We start from the raw sequence: 13,742 nt of genomic DNA, 5'->3' as shown, positions 1-13,742 counted from the left end.
TTAAATATTCCATTTTAATTTATCTATTGGGATTTCATTATATCTCTTGTACAGTTTTTTGTTTTTTTGTTTTTTTTTGCGGTACACGGGGCTCTCACTGTTGTGGCCTCTCCCATTGCGCAGCACAGGCTCCGGACGCGCAGGCTCAGCGGCCATGGCTCACGGGCCCAGCCGCTCCGCGGCACGTGGGATCTTCCCGGACCGGGTCACGAACCCGTGTCCCCTGCATCGGCAGGCTGACTCTCAACCACTGCACCACCAGGGAAGCCCCATCATTTAATCTTAATTACCTACTTAAATACCCTATCTCCAAATACAGTCACATTTGGAGGTACTGGGGGTTAGGGCTTCAACATATGAATGGTGGGGGGTGGAGTGACAGTTCAGCCCATAAAAAATATTAACCTGTATGTTCTTTTCTTCTCTCTTTGATTATCCCATTTGTCCATGAGACAAGATGTTGCCAATTCCCTCAGTGTATTAATTATCTATTGCTGTGTAACAAATTACCCCAAAATTTACAGACTTAAAACAACAAATATTTATTAGCTCACAGTTTCTGTGGGTCAGTCTATCTGGGTAGTTCTGGCTCACAGGCTCTTGTGTTGTTGCAATCAAGATGTCAGATGGGGCCGAAAGGGATTGGAGCATCTGCTTCCAAGATGGCTTGCTCACATGGCTGTTGGCAGGCATCCTCACTACATGGGCTTCACATAGGCTGCCTGAGTGACATCACAGTATGGCAGCTGGCCTACCCCAGAGTGAATGGTCCAAAGGAGAGTGAGCAGGAGGTGGCAGTACCTTTTACAACCTACTCTCCCAAGTTATACGCTGTCACTTCCACAGTATTCTACTCATTAGGAGCAAGTTACTAGGTTCAGCCCACACTCAAAGGGATAGGAATTTGGCTTCCATCACTTGAAGGGAGGTGTACCAATGAAATTTTGAACATATTTTAATACCACCACACCTAGTAAGGAAGTAGAAGGTTGAGAAATTTCACATTTTTAGCCTCTAAGTTTGAGAAGTATAGTCCAAGTCTCAGACCAAAAGAGACTTTAAAAAAAAAAAAAAGTAAGCCAATAGAACAGACTAGAAAATTTCTATGAGCTGGTGTAAGAGAAGAATTTGGGGCAGAGATGCAGAGTGGGAATGGTGTAAATCTCCTGTCCCTGCCTAGTCTAGAGTGGGGATAACTAACAACCTGACAAATTCTCCATAACGTTTAGGGTCCGAGAATAAAGAGAACCCAGGCCGTACTTCTGATAAGAATAGATACTACACCTGATCTTAGCCAAAAGGCCGAGAAGCAGTTGCCCAGGCCATACTTCAGAGCAGCAGGCATCAGGAAGAAATCACCTGTGCTATCAGGCCATGGAATCACACAGACAAAAGGTGTTTTGCATGTGGGGCAACAGAAGGTCAGAGACAGTCTTATGCTTTCCAGGCCCTGGGCCAGTGTGGGGACAGGTGAGGAAGGCCTGGGGTGTGTCATATTTAGAAATTAACTGAGAGGAGAGCCACAGGCCTTCAAGGGTGTCCTGATTTGGACAAGGAAGTAAATAGAATTCATGATGGCTCCTGCTGACTGAAGAGTAGGAACGTTTAAATTTTTAATTGTTTTCCAAAAATATTGTATAAATGTGTAGCCCATAACTGCTATATCTGCCAGCATTTGTAACAGCAATCTTTCAAATTTTGGTCGTTCTGATTAGTGAAAGATGATATATAAATTATTAATTTTATTTTCCATAGTTACTAGGAGTTTGAGGATCTTTAATAATTTTTTTTACTGTTTGAGTGTCCTCTCCTGTGAATTGTCTGCTCCTCATTTGGCAACATTTCCATATTGTCTTTTCCTTACATTTGTAGGAGTTATTTGTCTATTTGGACACTACTCCTTCATCTGCTACATATGTTGCAAGTGTGCTGTCATAGTCTGCCACTTGTCTTTTAAATGTGTTTATAGTGTCTTTTGCCAAACAGAAGTTTTCAATTTTAATATAATCAAATGTATTAATTTCTTCCTCTATGGTTTGTGCTTTTTGTGTCTGCTTTAGGAAGTCCACCCATTGCCAAATCACAGAGATATACTTCTATATATTTTTCTACTAGTTTAAAAGTTTTATTTGTTTTAATTGACCTAAAATTTGTTTTTTCCACTTATAAGATTGTGATCTAATTTTATTTTATTCCAAAAGATGAGCCAGTTTTCCAAGCCTTTTTTTCTGAATAGTTTGTCTTTTCCTTGGTGAGTTTTAATGCCTTCTCTAGTATCCACCCACATGTGCATGGATCTGTGTCTGGGTTCTCTTTTCTATCCCACTGATTTATTTTTCTTCTCCTGTAATGATACTACACTATTTTATTTATTTTAAAATTTTTTATTGTTATTTATTTTTGGCTGTGTTGGGTCTTCGTTGCTGCGAGCAGGTTTTCTCTAGTTGTGGTGAGCGGGGGCTACACTTTGCAGTGTGCAGGTTTCTCATTGCGATGGCTTCTCTTATTGCAGAGCACGGGCTCTAGGCGCATGGGCTTCAGTAGTTGTGGGACATGGGCTCAGTAGTTGTGGCTTGCAGGCTCTAGAGCACAGGCTCAGCAGTTGTGGCGCACGGGCTTAGTTGCTCCGCGGCATGTGGGATCTCCCCGGACCAGGGCTCGAACCTGTGTCCCCTGCACTGGCAGGCGGATTCTTAACCACTGCGCCCCCAGGGAAGTCCTATTTTATTTTTTACATTGAAGTACAGTTGATTTATAATGTTTCAGGTGTACAGTAAAGTGATTCAGTTACATATATATATCTGTTCTTTTTCTTATTCTTTTTCATTACAGGTTATCACAAGGTATTGAATATAGATCCCTGTGCTATACAGTAGGTCCTTGTTGGTTATTTCATATATAGTAGTGTGCATCTGTTAAACCCAAACTTCTAATTTATCCCTCCTCCTTCCCCCTCCCCTACACTGTTTTAAACTCTAGAGTCTTCAAAATGTCTTGTCTAACGGGGCAAGAGACCTCCCTCACACACACATACCTGTGTTCTTCTCTTTCAAAACTGTCTAAACTATTAGTGCTCCTTTACTTTCCCACTGGCATTTTAGAACAGTCAAGTTGCCTAAAAATCGTGCCGGGATTTCAATTGAGATTGCATTGAATTTATAGATTAATTTGAGAGATAACGGACATCTTCATAATGTTAAGGTTTCTCATCCAGAAACCTAAAGATCTGTTTATATTCACATTTTGTTCTGTATCTTTCAATCAAGTTTAAATTTTTTCCGGTAAAGATTTTTTGTGCTTTTTATTTAGGTTTATTTCTAAATATTTTCTGTGTATTGATTGATGTTGTCTACTTGATGTTAGTTTCCAAAATATACGTTAGGATCTTCTCCTATGTTTTTAGATTTGTCTTTATCTCCTTGTAATTCTATTTTTATTTTGTATATGTAAAAGGCTGTTAAAACTGACATTTTGTTCAAGGCACCAAAATACTCTAGATGAGAAATTCCAAAGCCAGGTGATCATATACAAATATTCAAAGAAAATGTTTAAAAACTTGTTCTATGACTTTTAAACCTCTCACCCAGTTTTAGGACACAAAAAAGGAACCAGAGTACGGAGGGGAACATACTTCATTTCCGAAGAGATCTGTGAAGAGATTTCTTTGGAAAGAGATGATCCTTTGCTATTAATACCCACCCCACTCCAAACTTTGGGAAGAGGAAGGAGGTGATTTACCTCAATTTTCTTTAATTTAAACAGCGTCTACTTTCCCCTAAAACCCTAAATTTCCAAACCTGCCCTCCAATCCCCTCCTCAAAGGGCTTTATTTTAAATTTGCAAGTAGTATACACAGTAGACATCACAGGACCACAGCTCAACTCCCAAAGCCTCATGTGGGATCGGGAACGGGGTGAAGGTAAAGGTGACGTCCTTTTTAGCATCACGATCTCCTCACTACCGCATCAGAATAGTTGAATGCATAGAACATCAGGCTCTTCCTGTAAAAATGTGATGGACAAGTGGCTGGAAAATGTGTCACTGACTTGATTTAGGTCAGAATGGGCTTCTGCTCCGATCACCTCAACACTAACTCACTGTATTCAACCGGGAAGGCTAGAAGTTAGAATGTTTATGACCCTGTCAGGCAGAAATTTTAAAATGTAGAGTGTTTGGACTTCCACGGTGGTGCAGTGGTTAAGAATCTGCCTGCCAATGCAGGGGACATGGGTTCAATCCCCGGTCCAGGAAGATCCCAGATGTCGCAGAGCAACTAAGCCAGTGCACCACAGCTACTGAGCCTGCATTCTAGAGCCTGTGAGCCACAACTACTGAGCCTGCGTGCCACAGCTACTGAAGCCCGCACACCTAGTGCCCGTGCTCTGCAACAAGAGAAGCCACTGAAATGAGAAGCCTGCGCACAGTGCAACGAAGAGTAGCCCCCACTGGCCGCAACTAGAGAAAGCCCGCGTGCAGCAACGAAGACCCAACGCAGCCAAAAATAAATAAATAAATATTTTAAAAAAAGAAAAGAAAATACAAGGCTTAAAAAAAATAGAGAGAGTGTTTGAGTTCCTTGCACCTTTAACAAACAAGGTCTCTCACACAGTTAGATTTGGAATTCATGATGACTAAATCATCGGGGAGAAGGGCTATTGCCTGCAGGAGAGCTCTAGGGAGAAGTGTGAGAAATAAGAGACTACAGACAGAGAGCCTGAGTTCTTTCTTTCCCCAAACAGCCTTTCTCCTGGGACTCCCCATCAGGCTGAGAAGCCTGGGACAGGTTTCATGTTTCTGCGTGTTAGAGGCAAGAAGTGTGAACACTTATTCTAGAAATGCATTAGCGCCTGTAGCCAAAGTATCAGAGCTAGTGGAATGATTCCTGTCTTCACCAAGGCTCTGGATGAGTGAAGGGAGATGTAGGAAAGAAAAAGGAGGAAAAGAAACAGACAAGCTGCTAATGAGTAAAAAGATTTCTATAGAACACTTCACTTAGTTAAAGTGCAGTCATTTGACTCTTGTTTATTTGTTTAGAAAATGATGACCCATCCAAGAATCCATTAGAGATGATCAGATTGGTTCAAATTCCCTTGTGTTTCGTTGAGTGTGGACAAGCTAGGGAAACTGAAACACCATTGGGTGGGAAGAGGCATAGAAAGAATGAGTGAAAGCACGAGTTCACAGAAGTGATGTGTACATCTTAGAAAAGCACTCAAGATAAATGTCTGGCTTGAAGGTGAGTAGTTTCTCACTTTGATTCATAGGTTGCCACATTTTCAGAAGCTTACAAAAAGATTCATGGAAGCTTAAGGAAAAAACAAGAAAGGCAGCCTTTCTTGTTTCAGTACTATGTTTTTGCTGGAATGAATTTCTGCTACTGTGAACGCTGAAGAAAGCTAGTTAGAAAGAAACTAATTATGTTAGAAATTTTTCATTGAGAGTCATGAGACCGAATGTCAGGGGGACTTTGCTCCTCGGGGTCCCCAGGGACAAGAGAGACAGAAAAAAGAAAGCAAAACCAGGACATTTGCTTATTGATAAAGTACCTTTTGAAAATGTATGCACATTTCTTCAAAGTTATTCATTGCACACAGTGTTCAACCTGTCCTGTAACAGTTATGAGAGTGTTCACACCAACATCTGGTCCAGCTCTTGGGTCCTATTCCAATGAGCTTGTCTCCAGTTGTCCAGAAATTGCAGCCTCTTTCAGGGCATGATTCTGTGCGTCCAGAGGTCAGGTTTACTCAGAGAGCTAAGAACAATGGGTGAGAAACCAAGAAATGCATATGTTAAGGTTTTCCAGAGAAATAGAACCTCTATCTCTATATCTATCTCTCTGTCTCTTTATCTATCTACCTACCTATCTATCTATCTATAAAGAGAGGGAGAGGGAGAGAGATTTTAAGGGACTGGCTCAAGTGATTGTGGAGTTGTGGTAAGTCTAAAATCTGCTGTGCTGCAGATCCAGGGAAGAGCTGATGTTGTAGCTCAAGTTTAAAGACAGTCTGAAGGCAGAATTCCCTGTTCCTTGGAGTCCCTTAGGCTATTTTCTCTTAAGGCCTTCAACTGATGGATGAGACCCATCCACATTATGAAGGATAACCTGCTTGACTCAGAGTCTACTGATTTAAATGTTAATTTCACGTAAAAAATACCTTCCCAGCAACATCCAGACTGGTGCTTGACCAAATATCTGAGTACTGTGGCCCAGCCAAGTTGACACACAAAATTAGCCATCACAGCTTACTAGTTGTGTTACTTAAGATTTTTGTTCCGGTACGCGGGCCTCTCACTGCTGTGGCCTCTCCCGTTGCGGAGCACAGGCTCCGGACGCGCAGGCTCAGCGGCCACGGCTCACGGGCCCAGCCACTCTGCGGCATGTGGGATCTTCCCGGACCGGGGCACGAACCCGTGTCCCCTGCATCGGCAGGCTGACTCTCAACCACTGCGCCACCAGGGAAGCCCTACTTAAGTTCTTTTGATTGCAAATGACACTCACCCAATCTGGAAATTACCTTAGAACAAAAGCAGTTCTCAGGGATGGTGAATCTTTTACTCACCCTCCTAGCTGGAATGTCCTCTCCCTCATAGCGGGGAGTGTCTATTTGGTAGCAAGAGAGGAATGGAGCAGAGATGCAGAGAGAAGCAGGTACAGATTCTCTTAGGGAGCAGTTTTCAACTGGAGGAGCAGGTCAGGAATGCCAGTGGAGCTTTATGAAGATGACGATGCTCAGGCCCCTCCCTAGACTTCCTGAATCATAGCCACACCCTATTTCTTGAGGATGCACACCCCCTAGAGGGAGGCTATATTTGGACAGAAGCCGCATCTGATTCGGGGACTGAGAGAGGTACATTTGTATTGTAACTTAAATTCAGGAACATTCACTGCAAATGTTGGACTATAAGGATGAAGAAAGGGAGGAAAGAAAGTGGGTGAAGGGCGCTATCAAGTATTAATAATTCCAAAGAAAGAGAGAAATACATTGATAAGAAGAAAACTAACATAAGAATTGAAGATGATGGTAGAAGTTTAATAAATTATGCATAGGAGTCATATGACTCAATGACTAGGGAGCAGCCAGTTTTAGTTTTTGCTGGAACCAGGACCTCTAGGCTTGTAGAAATTAAAGTCACAGGGATAAGAAGCACAAATTAGCCAAGTGAGTTGCTGGGAATGATGTTAAAATGGACTCCTCCTACTTTGATCCTGGACACATGTGTTCTGTCTGTGGGGACACAGCATCGTTGGTTTAATGACCATTGGTTTAAGATGTACACTGCATCCTGAAAGACAGCATCTTATCTCCATGTTGGTGCCTTAGCATCCCTTCAAAAAACAGTTACCATGCTCTTTTATATAAGCAGCTTCTGGGTGACATGGCATATGGTAGAACCCATAGATTCTGCCGTCATGTGCCCCTTGTCACACCCTCTTTGACATAAAGTGGGTTTTTTGGCCTAGGGTAACATTATGTGGAATGTCACGGTGGTAAATCAGACAACCTGTGAGTCCTTGATTGATGGTGTTGGTGCAGAAACAGTTAGTAGGAAAAGCACACCTCTTACCCAGAACACATGTCAGTCACCATCAGGATGCATTTTTTTTCCTTTTTTTAAAAAATTGAAATACAGTTGATTTACAATGTTGTGTTCATTTCTGCTGTTCAGCAAAGTGATTCAGTTATACATATATATATATACATTCTTTTTCTTTTAGGATGAATTTCTGAATGAAGTGGCCCAATCAGTTTCTCAACCAGCCAAATAGTGGGTTGGTTTTCTCAACAGAAACAACAGAAGCCAGAAGACAACAAACAGATATCTTCAAAGAGCTGAAAGAAAATAACTACCAACCCGGCAAAAGTCTATGGCCGGAAGGAAGGACCATAAAACAAGTCTCAAAAATACTGAAATCATATCGAGCATGTTCTCTGTCCTCAGTTCAGTTGTGCTAGAACTCAACTAACAACCGCCAACAACAAAAGCTAGAAAGTCTACATATGTTTGGAAATTAAGGCATACATTTCCACATAACTCATGTTAAAGAATAAATCATAATGGTCATTTAAAACTATTTGGAATTGAATAATCATAAAATATTCCATATCCAAACCTGTGTAATAAAGCTTCTTAAAGGGAAATTGTAAGTTCTGAATGAATTATACAAAAAAGAAGAACAGCTGAAAAATAAATGAACTAAGCATCCATTTTTAGAAATTATAAAAAGGACAGCAAAATAAACTCAAAGAAAGTAGATGAAAGACAAGAATAAATCAAGAGATGACCATAACGAGAGGAACAAAAAAGCCAAAATTTGGTTCTCTAATAATATTGATAAATGACTGATAGAAGAGAGAGGATGCAAATAACTAACATTAGGAATGTAAAAAAGCATCTCCTTTGATCCTGCAGATAATAAAAAATAATAGAAGAATATTGTAAGTAATTCTGTGCCAATGGCATTAAAATTTAGATGAAATGAAAAAAATCCCTAGAAAAATACAACGCACCAAATTTTATATCAGAAGAAATAGAAAAATATGGATAGCTCCATAACAATTAAAAAAATTAATCCCACAGAGAAAACTCCAGGCCTGTGAATTTTACCAAACATTTATGAAAAAAATAATGCCAATCTTACACAGATGCTCCCCCAAAATGAAGACAGAACACTTTCCAACCCACTTCATAAGGCCAGCATAAACTTTCATTTCAAAATCTAACAAAAATATTATAAAAGTAAATTTCAGACTAATCTCTCATGAACATAGATGTAAAAATCTTAAGTGAAATATCAGGAAACCAAATCGAGCAATATATTTAAAAAAATACACTACAAGTAAATTGGATTTAACATTAAGAAATCAATCGGTATAATTCACGATAAAGCATAATAAAGGACAAACACCATCTTATCTCAATAGATGCAGAAAAAGGACAAAAACTGTATCTCAGTATATACAGATAAAGGATACCTTGTAATCAAACACATTATATTTCTGCAGCAAAATATATAAGTATTCTCCTTGAGGAGGATAGACTATAAATAGATTTCCATCTGTTCATGTCAAGTTTTGCTGCCAAATGAAAAAAACAACTTTCTTTTTGGATTTCAGAGTAGTGGATAAGGGATTATAGGCTTATATCAAAATAATAAAGAAAGATAGCAGATTGAGAATTCATAGAAATACACACTTAAGAAAAATAAAACCATAATGCTAAGTTCTTGACTTACAACAAAAAAGAACATTCATTGATCAGCTTAGTATCTTGCTAGAGATAAAGCTACAAGAGAAGTTAGTTATAATCAGGATTGTTTGGTGGTCCTGGAATCATAACGGCTAATGTTGTCAAAGGTGATACCAGATACCAGATACACCTTTTGTGACAATAAGGGCACCAGTTGCCCTGCACACTGGCTGGGGGCACCTTCTCCCAGAGATATGCTGTCAGCACACACACGTATTCTGATTCAGGAAGCATGCTAATCTCAATATTAGCTCAAGTGAGAGACCAGGAGCATAAAGAAAGCAATAGGAAGGATCCATTCTACTTTTGACATTTTAAAATGCAAATCGGGTCATGTCTCTTGTCTACTTAAGGCAAGGTCATGTGCAGTGGCTTCAGGGCCACCCTCCCACTCAGATACTGAACTCTGAGGCAGGGCGGAGCTTTCTTTCCCCATGAGACTTTCAAAGTATTTGAAAAAAAAACTCAAAAAAATTCTGTTTCATATCTTAAAATATTTTATGAATCATTCTTAATTCAAAGCTACTGCATTAATTGCAATTTGGGGCACTTCTTTTTAAGAAGACAAGCAACAATGCCCTTTGGGTCTACACAGCTTGTCGCTTCTCTTAACTTTTCTTGTTCTTAAGAACCTGAGTTCCTCCCCATCCCCCATTATTTTTTCTCTTTTAGGTTGCTTTATTTGCTTTTAGGCCTTACTGATTCTGAAATGGTGCACCTCAGATTGGGACTTTAACCCATGTGCCAGGACTCGAACCCAGCCTAAACCCAGATTGGGACTTGAACCCATGCAGCGGGGACTCGAACCCATGCGGCGGGGACTCGAACCTGGCCAAAATCCATGGTCTTCCAACTGAGATCACACACCTGGTTTCAGGACTTAATGTAATGAAGTTCAGGTTCTTGATGTCTCATCGCAGAAAGAATTCAGTGAGAGACAAAGTGATAGGTAAGAAGTGGATTTATTTAGACAGAAACACACTCCACAGACAGAGTGTGGGCCACCTCAGAAGGTGAGAAAGGCACCAGGGTATGGAGTTGTCAGTTCTTATAGGGGTGGGTAATTTCATAGACTAATGAGTGGGAGGAGTATTCCAGCTATTTTAGGAAGGGGCAGGGATTTCCAGGAATTGGGCCACCGCCCACTTTTTGATCCTTATGGTCGGCCTTGGAACTGTCATGGCGCCTGTGGGTGTGTCATTTAGCTTGCTGATGTGTTATAATGAGCATATACTGAGGCTCAAGGTCTAGTGGAAGTTGACTTGTCGGTCATCTTGGACCCATTTGGTTCTAATCAGTTTATGTCATGTCCTCGGGCTATGTCATTCTTACAAAGGTTATGCCCTGCCCCTTTCCTTACTGTTTCAATTCCAACATTTAAAGAAAAATCAGTTACTTTTCTGATGACATTTGGAAGTTATTACACATTCTCTTCAATAAAAATAACTATATACCAAGGTATGTTATCTAATTACAACATTTAGTATTTTATCGTGCTTCTTTGAGCCCCCTTTTTATAAGGCTGTTGGCTGAGTTTAGACATTACGAAGAGTCTTTCTTCTGCCTTCCCACAGAAAATGAAAAATGTCACTTTTAAGTCACACCTTTCCACTCAGTCTTCAAGGGAAGATGCCACCCCACCATCCTCTGGCATTGCTAGTGAGAGACAGGAAATCCAGAGCTCAGCCTGAGGGCTTGTTCCTGTGAACACTACCCATATTTTCTTTCTTAGAAATGTGCCAGTTTATCTTTCCCTGTAGTTGAAAATGTTGAAGAAGCTGTGTCTCAGAATTTCTGGTGATGCTTACTTTTCCAGAGACACTGTTGGTGTGATTTTCAATCTGTGATCCTTTTTGCAATTCTGGAGTTTTTTTCCTTCTCTTTAAAAAAAGTGAATTCTACTCCTATTGTTCTTGTGTTATTCTTTTTGTAAACTTCTGCTAATTGAGAGTTGATCTTTTTGTTGGATTTCTATGTTGGCAACATCTTCTGAAATATTTTCATGTTTTTATTAATTCCTTTTAAAAAATTCTGAAATGGTTTAACAAATGGTGAGATATGATAGAATTGTAATGGATAAACAAGAGACTTTATTTTAAAGTTTATTTGTAGTATTTGGCTGCCAAACCAGCAATCAGATGGGATTGGGAACTGAACTATCCTGTCCTCTTTTGGTGAGACCCCTGGGCTAACAGTTATCGCTCCTTTGGTGAAGACAGGTGGGCACCTACTGCCTAGTGAAGACTGGGAAGGCAGCTCACACAAGTATGGAGTTTTCAGAAACTGCTCATGCATCTTGCCAAATATATCAGATAAAGATTTATTGATATTTTAAGGAATTGACTCACACGATCGTGAAGCTTGGCAAATGAAAATCTGATGGGGTAGGCCAGAAAGCTAGAGATCCAGGGAAGAGTTGCAGTTTTAAGTGCAAAGGTCATTTGTTGGCAGAATTCCTTCTTGCTTAGGGGAGGTCTTTGTTCTTTCAAGGTCTTCAATGGACTGGACAAGGCCCACCCATATTACGAAGGGTAATCTGCTTTACTCAAAGTCCACCAATGTAACTGTTAATCTCATCCAAAAAACACCTTTGTAGAAACATCCAGAATAATGTTTGACTAAATATCTGGGCACTGTGGCCCAGCCAAGTTGACACTTAAAATTAACCATTACAAGCCATCCCTTTGTCAATGTGGCATCTCTATGCTTCTCCTTAAAACATACTTAATCTTTAAATAAAGACAATGACAAGGTCATACTTCTACCGAACATGATATAACTCTTCTGCCTCAACTGAAAATGCACAGATCCTTTCCCTAGAAGAGGATGCAAAGTCCTTGGGTGATGTTCACTCTTCTCCTTGATATCCTGTAACTTAAATACCATAATGTAAAGTTAACAACACTTAAATACCATGATGTGAAGTCACCTCTCCTCTTCTGTTTACTCCCCTTGACCCATAGGAAGAAAACGAAATAAAATGATTTGTCTCTTTTCCTACCAACACTCATCAAGTACATCCTATAAAAGCATAAGTTTTCCTTCTTGCATTCCTGGCACAGCTTTGGGTATGGGGGAGAACAAAGAAGAAAGAAATAGAAAAAAATGTATGGAAGAGAGGGAAGAAAGTGGTGGAGTGGTTCCGAAACCATTTGACCATTCAAAAAGAGAGAGTAAAATTGATGCCATCAAAAGAACAGACACTTTTCTCCCTCCTTCATTCTTCACCCCTCCTTCATTGCACCAACTCATTTCTTTCCTTTCTTCAGCCCAAATGTATGCAGGCATGAGTTCTCTCTTCACCATCAAGAGTATTCAGCTTGTGGATATAATCAGGTGTCCAGTGAGCTCCTCTGTCATCACCCACCTTTGAGGGAAGAAAGGGATGGGAGTGGGAGACAGCATCTTTTCTTGTCCTCTAACTCTTTTTTTTTTTTTTTAATTAATTAATTAATTTTGGGCTGCGTTGGGTCTTTGTTGCTGTGCGTGGGCTTTCTCTAGTTGCTGCGAGCGGGGGCTACTCTTTGTTGCGGTGCACGGGCTTCTCACTGCAGTGGCTTTTCTTGTTGTGGAGCACAGGTTCTAGGCATGCGGGCTTCAGTAGTTGCAGCCCTCAGGCTCAGTAGTTGTGGCTCATGGGCTCTAGAGCGCAGGCTCAGTAGTCGTGGTGCACGGGCTTATTTGCTCCACGGCATGTGGGATCTTCCCGGACCAGGGCTTGAACCCATGTCCCCTGCATTGGCAGGCAGATTCTTAACCACTACGCCACCAGGTAAGTCCCTCCTCTAACTTTTTTTTGCGGTATGTGGGCCCCTCACTGCTGTGGCCTCTCCCGTTGCGGAGCACAGGCTCCGGACGCGCAGGTCCAGCGGCCATGGCTCACGGGCCCAACCGTTCTGCGGCATGCGGGATCTTCCCGGACCAGGGCACGAACCCGCGTCCCCTGCATCGGCAGGCGGACTCTCAACCACTGCGCCACCAGGGAAGCCCCTCCTCTAACTCTTAAAACACTCCCCTACCTGCCTTCTTCAGACACCTGTGGCTAGGGAAAGGCTATCGCTAGCTGTGGAGTGAGGCAAAGTCAGACAGGGAGAATGTTTTTACTTGCCTTCCTCTTTCAGGAAACACCTCTTTAGGTTCTCTTTTTTCCCTCCACATCCTGTTTGCTGATTCATGAAAGCATCAAAATGGATCTGAGTTTTCTATAGAAACCATATGGTGTTCTGCTCTCTCAGGATCAGGGATTAGGAGCTGGGATTCCGCATCGTGGAGGTGGATATATTATCTTTTTCCAGGAAGAGACACGGGGTTATGTGACAAGAGAGAGTTTGTGCTATAGATTCAATGCTTCTGTCCCCCTGACCCCCAAATTCATATGTTGAAACCCTACCTTCCAAGGTGATGGTATTAGAAGGTGGGGCCTTTGGCAGGTAATTAAGATTAGATGAGGTCATGGGGTTGGAGCTCTCATGAATGAATTAGTACCTTAAAAG

At 41.1% G+C, this 13,742-nt stretch overlaps 1 protein-coding gene and 1 non-coding gene across 2 annotated transcripts in view; both read right to left on the bottom strand.

Moving 5' to 3' along the window:
* The window catches only part of DHRS2 (dehydrogenase/reductase 2), a 160,173-nt gene that overhangs the window by 42,938 nt on the left and 103,493 nt on the right, over nucleotides 1–13,742 (bottom strand).
* Nucleotides 1,128–1,314, bottom strand: LOC114905311. Its single transcript, XR_003796158.1, has one exon. It is a non-coding gene; the product is annotated as a U2 spliceosomal RNA (small nuclear RNA).

Source organism: Monodon monoceros, unplaced genomic scaffold (genome assembly GCF_005190385.1).
Source record: "Monodon monoceros isolate NGI ecotype Baffin Bay Population unplaced genomic scaffold, NGI_Narwhal_1 Super_Scaffold_21, whole genome shotgun sequence".
NCBI lineage: Eukaryota > Metazoa > Chordata > Mammalia > Artiodactyla > Monodontidae > Monodon > Monodon monoceros.
The sequence above is the reverse complement of the archived record's forward strand: the minus strand, read 5'-3'. Positions and strand labels throughout refer to the sequence as shown.